Genomic DNA, 8,434 nt, shown 5'->3' on the forward strand with positions numbered 1-8,434 from the left:
ATGCTGACAAATTCAACACGAGAAGAAGGAAACCCATGGATCCAATTAAGAGCTGCAGGGTCTATGTTCAGCACACTTAGTTTATGTAACAGCAATGAGTTACTACCTTTATGGAATGCTTTAGCAAAGTGAAGATATATGCAGTGAGATGAAAAAGCTGAGTACGAGTAGAAGTGCAAGTCGCAAGTGAAGGAAAGTAGTTGAATGTCACAAGAGAAAAACTTTCGGAAGCCATGCTGTTAGAGAGAAGCAATTGTTATCCTCCAGAACATTAACATGCGTAAATATATGTACCATTATTTTGCATGTTATTGATCTCTAAGATACGGGGAAATGGTTATATGGATTCTGTTTATCTCCGGCTTTATGTACTGGTATGACCACAGCAGTCTTCCAGTCTTCAGAAGTATGCTATGATGATACGATTGGGAGAATATGCATTGCATGATGATAGAACTATACTCTTTAGCATTCTGTATAAATTTGCCATTTATATCATAATTCCGCTAGAAGACATTAGTTTCATATCGATAGCCCCCACCAGGAAAAATTTCGGGCGGGCCCAAGCCCTCCAGCCTCCCCACAGTCAGTGCCTATATATTATGGAGTACTTACTGAACATTGCACTAGTTGCATACCATGTTTGTATACTGATGTGCGAAAGTGGCCTTCATGCTTTCACAAGCTACGATAATTACCATGCGAGCTTGTAGTCTTGAAATCTATTTTTATCACGTCTGCATGACAATTTGTGCTGCACTTGACAAGACATAGAATTTACTGTGCAACTGCGGTACTGTGAGTATATTATCAAGCAGAGTCCTTAATGCTACTGAAACAAGGATCACCCGTCCCATGGCTGCCCGTGCGCCTCACGCGATATCAAGTTTCGGGAATTTAGTGTGACTGTATGGTGCGAGAATGAACGCAAGCCATCGGCCGAGGTTGCTTGCAACCACACCAGAATGGCACTTTGACCGACGCCTACTCACGCTCATTGACAACAGGCGTCACCGCTTGTGCTACTACGGCCTTTCTCACTAAGCTCTGGATACAGTCAGTGTCATCCTCACGCCATGCTACTTGACCGAAGTGCAAGTCAATGAATTGAGGTGCCTGCTTTCTTAATCCCCAGGTGACAGCTAATTTAACACATTTGCAGAAAACACGGTTGCCCTGTTCAGTGCGGGAAGTACAAAATCATAGAATCAAGCGAACTTCAGTTGGTTTTTATGACCATACGCCGGCTGTGTGAAATGACTGCATTTCACCTTGTCATGTAGTAAACGACAGTTTCTTGACACAACTGTTATTGGTTGTTAAATGTCAAATCTCAGCACATCGGAAACCATCACAGCATGCAATTCAGCACTACAGCTCCTAGGATCAAGGTTATTTCAGGAGGCTTCGATATAAGCTCCTATTTTTAGAAATGAGACAGATTCACCTCCAAAGAAAACAAATCTAGGGTAAAAACAGTCAACCAAAGTCTTATATATCTAGAATAGATGGTGAGAAAGTTTCAAAGAAGATGGCATGTACGTGCCCACGTATTGCGCGTTTGAGTTACTGCCGGGCTAATAAAGCTTTATGAAAACATATGTCAGAAGCATTGCACGAAGTTTTCATGGGGGCACATGATAGAAACACATTACTGCATTCCTTCCGACGTAGTCATATTTTTTCCGATTCTTAAAACCTATGAATGCAAAAAACAATTGTCTATTCGGTCTTTTTAGCCAATAACGCTGGCTAATGTAAATTATACGATTTGCATGAAAGTGCTGGCTCGAAGGTTGCAGTCCATTATCAAGAAAAATGTCGGGTCACATCAAACAATGGAAATAAAAATGGGATAATAACAATCAATATCCACATCGCGAGAAGCATTTTAGAATCTTGAGATGTACTACCCAGCCATGTAGAGATGTGCCAGGTTGATCTCGAAAAGGCCTTGGCTCGAGTGAATCCACGAAACATATTCAGTGCTTTTCAGTATTTAGACCTAGGCTCAGTTATTCAGGAAGGAATGAAAACTGCATACTATGGGTGCTCTGCCAATACTGTCGTGACCAAGGATCTCAGTGAGAGAACAGAAATTCTTTCATCAGTCAGGCAAGGGTGTCCCTTGTCATCCTTTCTTTTTGCTATTTACGTAGAGCCATTCTGTTGTGAAAATCTTGCATAATGAACGGATTAGCGGCTTTCAGTTATTATCTGATGTCAAAATTCTTCCTTACGTGGATGATGTTGCTGTGGTTTCAAGACAGCGCATGACAGAAGCTCTAAATGATGTCAGTGCTTCCTGCCAAACTACTGGGAGCGCTGTCAGTTGGAATGAGTGCCTAGGTTTCTGGCACAAGACTTGGGACAGCATGCCTCTTTAAAAACGTGCATTGGACAGTAAAGCCCAGTAAAAAACTAAAAAACTATAAAGAAACTGCAAAGTACTGGCAACACTAAACTGGGCAACTCAGATCACAGACAGTGAAATGTAGTGGAATGTGACTTTCGATTTTCGCGCGGGTGACTGTGTAGTATTTTCCCGGTTGTGAAAGCATGGTATGTCCTCCAGGAAATATTTATGTTCAGAGTGTGTGTCCAAGAGCTTCACAGGGTGCTTGATGTGTTTGTGTGGTGTTCAAACTTGGACACACATGAGCCGCACCAGCCTTTCTCATTCGATGCGTAGTGGCCTGTTGAGTTTCCTTCATGCATTTGTGAGATAGGCCGTTTCGAAATTTATGTTCCTTCATGACAAAGAAAAGACTGGTTTGAGGTCAACGCTGCGACACTTCAATATGCATTACCAGACTTCACTTTGCAAGTTCGTTTTAAAAAAAATGCAAATCTGGGTATTTCTGAAAGACTTGCTGGAGTGTTTAAGGTGGCGGTTCCACTGCCGCCATCTTGCGAGTAGTTCAAATTCTGCCACCAGGCTACGACACTGATCCATGACTGGGAAAGTGTCTACCCGTCTTGCCCCTGAGCGACCCGAGACTGGTTCTGGTTGAGATGTGTTTCCGGTCCTTTCTTGACCCGCGCGCTGCGTGAACGCTTTTCTTTTGTTGCTGCGCCTGCCTTCAGAGGGTTACAGATGAACCATGGCAAACCCGGCTGCTCGTCCCCGTCGTGCGTGGGGGGAGGTGTTGGCTAGGGTGGTTCGGCATGCTTCTTTCTCTGCCTGCTCCTTGCTGGTTTTTCCACAACCACACACGGTAGCCTTCTGCGGCTATGTAGCCAAGGCTAAGCATAGAGGGAAGAAGGGCCTTGTCGTCGCGAGTGGAGCTTCCTTTGTTCAGGTTATGGTTGTGGAAGGGTGAAGGGAAAAAGTTGGAGAGCTGGGCTTTGTGTCGTTTTCTTTTGGTTTTCCCTCTTGTTTGTGTTTGGCGTTCTTAGTATTTAAGATGCTTTGACATGTATTAAAAATCTAGTTGCGAGTCGGCGCTTGTGGTGTCCTTTCTTCGTTGTGTCCCGTTGTTTTATTGCGCTGTTCAAATATGAATCTAGAACTATTCAAACACGACATAAATGCTTTGGATGCCTTGATCCGCAAGGCATTCAATGTCGCATTTCATATTCCCCTCAACACCCCCAGAGACAGATTACAAGGCCTGGGCCTCCACAACACGATCAGGGAACTCATGGAGACCCATCGACAGGCCCAATACATAAGGCTTACACAAACCTCTACAGGCTGGTATGTCCTGGACTCCCTCGGAATCAGAATACTGGCCAACGACCTAGCCCTCCTCCCCATTCCTCGATCCCTTCACCGAGAGCTGGTCATCAAGCCACTGCCCAAAAATACGCACCCCTCCCACCATGAGCAGCGCCGCAGAGCCCGTGCGAAGGCACTCCACCGAGTGTACGGCCCCGAGCCGGACGCCGTATGGGTGGACGCCGCCTGCACGGGTGACGAAGCAACCGCAGCCGTGGTGGACTCCTCTTCATCCGCCCTCCCCAAACTACCTCTCCTCCCAGAGACCGCCCCAGAAGCTGCAGAGGAAGCCGCCATCGCAATTGCCATCACCTGCAAGGAAAAGCCCAGTACATTTTAACAGACTCTAAAACTGCAGTTCTAAATTTCGCGCGAGGCCGAGTCCACGTCCCTGCTTTTGGCATACTGTGCTCATCTAATGCAACCCCACCCCGCCATGTAGAGCTTATATGGGTGCCTGTGCACTCCGGGAATACCACAAACGAGGCCGCCAACCTTTTAGCTCGAGGTTCTTTAAACCGGGCTCAGGTGGCCTCGGATCGGGGATTCGCGAGGGAGCGAATGCACTCGTTCAGCAAGATGACACAGGCCTACAGAGCCTTGTGCCAGCTCTACACCCCACCCCAACCCTCCCTAGATAACAAACACGCGACACTCTGGTGCAAACTACACACACACACCCCCTCACCCCTGACCCTAGCCCACTATCATCCCTCCTTCCCCACTCCTGCCTGCACCTTGTGCCCAGAACCCTTCGCCTCTTCCCTCCACATCCTCTCCCTCTGCCCAGCGGACCCTCCCCCGCGTGGCCTAGAGGACCTCAAGACCTGGGAGACCTGGGAGACCCTGCTGCGCTCGGAGAACCCGGCCGTGCAGACAATCGCCACCGGCCGGGCGGCTGCCAGTGTTATGGACCTTAGGGACATAAACACTTGAGTGCGGTGGGGTCGTGCGGGGACCCCCGATTTCCTCTCCGACAATGAAGTTTTTCTCTCTACACACTTCTGAAGAGCGAACACACTACGACTTCCTAAAGTGCACAGTCGCCCGCTGCTCCAAGACTATATGTAGACGCCGCCCTACACAGACACACAACGCGCGCCATGGCAGTGGCGGTGGACTCAACATTCCAAGAAGTGGCCAGCATTTCCCTTAGGCACTGCACAGTCACTAAAGCTGAAATGGCCGCGATAGTGCTCGCCGTCCAGTACGGAGATACCCACGGCAAAGAAGTACACATTGTGTCGGACCCCGGGTGGCATGTCGGCTTCTTCTTGCAGGAAGAATCCCCAAAAAGTTAGCCAGATTTGCAACAACCTCACCTGTACACAATTCCCAACTCCAACACGAAATCACGTGGGCTCCGGGGCACGAGGTCGCGGACCTGTCAGCTCGAGGGCACACCAACCGAGCGACACACCCCCGACCCGGACACCACACCCGAAATCCCCACTGCATACAGTGCACGGCTCAAATACTTTAGGATGCTTTGCCGCAATACCCCCCACCACATAAAAGGAGCGCGAATGGAGACAACTCCAGACCGACACCTTTCCTAATCCATACAAGTACCAAATTATTTTCCGGGGCCGTGGTGCGAAGAACGTCCCACAACATACCACATTACAAGTGGATGCGTCGGACCAAAACCACTACAACTAAAATTCACTAGATCGAAGGAGCAGTGGGAGGCCACTCTGCTCAGCTCGGACCTTGCCATTCAACGAAAGCTGATCAAGCAAGCCCGGGGCGGCAGCCACGTGTCCTGAAATGAGGACACCACCCGTTCTGCAACCTTTTACGATTTTCTTTTACTTTTGTCAATGAAAACGTACACACTACTCATCTTGGCTAACTGAAAGTATCCTGCCACAGATGATGCGAAACGGAAAACAGCGCCAGGCCCGGACAATATTCGGTACGAGATGTACTGTCACGATAACAATATTGCGGGACGTGGGAGAGCGTGACAAAACTGCGTTCTGCGCCTTCTAACGGCGCCCGTCCGCTCCAGTTACCCTCGCAGGCTTCTCTGTACCCTTACTCCTACCTTGCGCCCAGCAGACGCAGATCGAAACCGGCGCCAGGTGACGCTTTGATATCTAGCGATAGCATGTGCCCCAGCCGCTGTGATGAGTGAAGCAGATTGCGCCGTGTTTCGCGGCGAAACACATCTGGCTGTGTCAGCAGAGCGCACATTCCATTTGGCACTGTCGCCGAAATAAAAGAAATGCAGGCGCTTATGAAGGCTGCTAAAGCCGACGAACAAGTTGGGGATGTTCTGTTAGTGCAGTCTCACGTTGCTAATGTTCTGTGAAATTGCCATTGACGGCGATCGCGGCCTTGCAATTGGCCAGCAAGTTTTAGTTGAAGGTAGATAAACGGGTCGCGCTGCCATGTGTCTGCATTCTGCAAAAATGCCGCCAAGAGTTCCTGCTGAAGAAAGAAGGCATATTACTCGGCTATACGTGGAAGGAGTGCCTCAGCGGGAAATATGCCGGCGCACGGGACGGTCGAAATCTGCGGTCACCCGTGTTATTCGGGCCTTCCGGGAGGACAACGGAAGGATAGCGGCACAGCGCTCCGGTCGACGAAGGGCCACGGACGATGAAGAAGACAGGCTGATCGTTGCTGCAGCAGTCGCTGATCCCTTTATGACTGCTCGAGAATTGCGGCAGGAAATGGACATTCGGGTGTCCTTGTGCACCATAAGGAGACGACTGCGGGAAGCCGGGCTGCAAAACTGCGTGGCAGCTCAGAAGCCCCATCTGACTGAGAAGCAGCGCAAACAGAGGCTGGAGTTTGCACGCGCTCTAGAGCAGTGGACACTGGACGACTGGGCCTGCGTTGTTTTCACAGACGAGTCCACTTTTAGTACCCGATGGGATCAACAGCGACGCGTTTGGCGGCCCGTCAGTTGCAGGTAGGCAAGAGTCGCTCCTATTAAGGAGTATAAATTGTTATAGTCGCTCGTTATATGCTTTTAAAAGGCACGAATGCTTGAGTTTTTCTTAGTGCTGCTTATGCAATGGACCGTATTTCCTACCGCGGTTCTTCCATCTTGTATTCCTTTATTGTCTTAAGGTATCTGGCAACACGCCTGGAGTGATTTATTGCTTCAATTTCTCCATGCTTACAGCAGTCGTTTAATGCCCTATAAGGTGGCCATATTGTTTTGTTCTACTCAATTTCGCGTGCGGCGACTCATGCATGTGCGCCACTGACATGAGAGCAAACGAAGTGCGATAAAGCAGGCTCGACTATGTTACTCATGCGCCTTACTGTTTCTCTCCCCACTCGACCCCCGTTTAGGTATCTACCAAGTTACACGAACAGCGTCTTTTCAAGTGGGCGATGCACCGTCGCTGTGTGGGGCGCCATCTCAAAGGACGAACTTGGGCCCCTGGTGCGCATTGACGGACGCTTCAACGCAGAGGCGTACAAGGATATTTTGGAATACACCCTAGGGCCTTATATCCTGGGTGGCCCATTTCCGGACGGGCTATACTGGCTGCAGCATGACCGCAGCCCTGTGCACACTGCCCGCACTGTGGAAAGGTACCTAAATTCTCGCGGCGTGAACCGCCTGCAATGGCCGCCAAATGGCGCGGACCTGAACGTTATAGAAAACGTTTGGGGCCTAATGAAAAAGCGCCTATCTTCAGGCAACATAGGCTCCTGTACTGCCGACGCGCTGTGGGTCCGCATCAGTGAGGAGTGGGAGTCTCTGCGCGCTGACCCTGAGTTGGTTGCGGCTCTATACCGCTCAATGCCAGGTCGTCTGCAAGAAGTCATCGCCGTGGATGGAAATTTCACGCGACATTAGCAACGTGAGAAAGGACTAAAGGACATCCACCACGAGTTCGATGGGTTCTGTAGTGTGCATGTTTGTGTTGTATTTCTTTTACTTCGGGGAAAGTGCCGAATGTCATGATTATTGCACCGCGCTCAGCCCGCTGAGTTGAGTTTTCCTGCCTTAATATCTGTGCACACTTCTATTATGAGGGCTCGTCCACGATTGGCCTCGATATAAATTCTGTAACACATCTAAAGAAATTTTCTCAAGTATAGTTATCACATTGCTTTTTTCACGCTGCAAATAAATCTCGTGTTTCCTTTCCATACATGTTTTGTGTTACTACATTTATCCTAGGTGGCTTGGCATTCGAACGTTCATCGTGACAAGCTGCAGTTGCTCATGTGAACATTCTAATCTTTGTTCTCCGTTCGTTCTGCTTGCATATGGTGAAACCTGAGGAGAGCGCTTGTGAAGAGCACAGGAATAAAAACAAAGCATAATTGGACGCCCCTTCACCCAGATGTGTTTCGCCGCGAAACACGGCGCGCAATCTGCTTCACTCATCACAGCGGCTGGGGCACATGCTATCGCTAGATATCAAAGCGTCACCTGGCGCCGGTTTCGATCTGCGTCTGCTGAGCGCAAGGTAAGGGTATAGAGAAGCCTGCGAGGGTAACTGGAGCGGACGGGCGCCGTTAGAAGGCGCAGAACGCAGTTTTGCCACGCTCTCCCACGTCCCGCAATTTTGTGATCGTGACAGTACAAGAACCTGAGTAGCGCTGCACTAGTTGGCTAAACGAACGACAGTAAAAAATAATTACTGGCATATAAAAACATAACATCCAAACTTAATTTTCACTACAAAGTGCACGTGCAACCTCAAGGCGTAGATTCCGACTTTGGATTTCATATGA

This window comes from Amblyomma americanum, chromosome 3 (genome assembly GCF_052857255.1).
Source record: "Amblyomma americanum isolate KBUSLIRL-KWMA chromosome 3, ASM5285725v1, whole genome shotgun sequence".
NCBI classification, from domain to species: domain Eukaryota; kingdom Metazoa; phylum Arthropoda; class Arachnida; order Ixodida; family Ixodidae; genus Amblyomma; species Amblyomma americanum.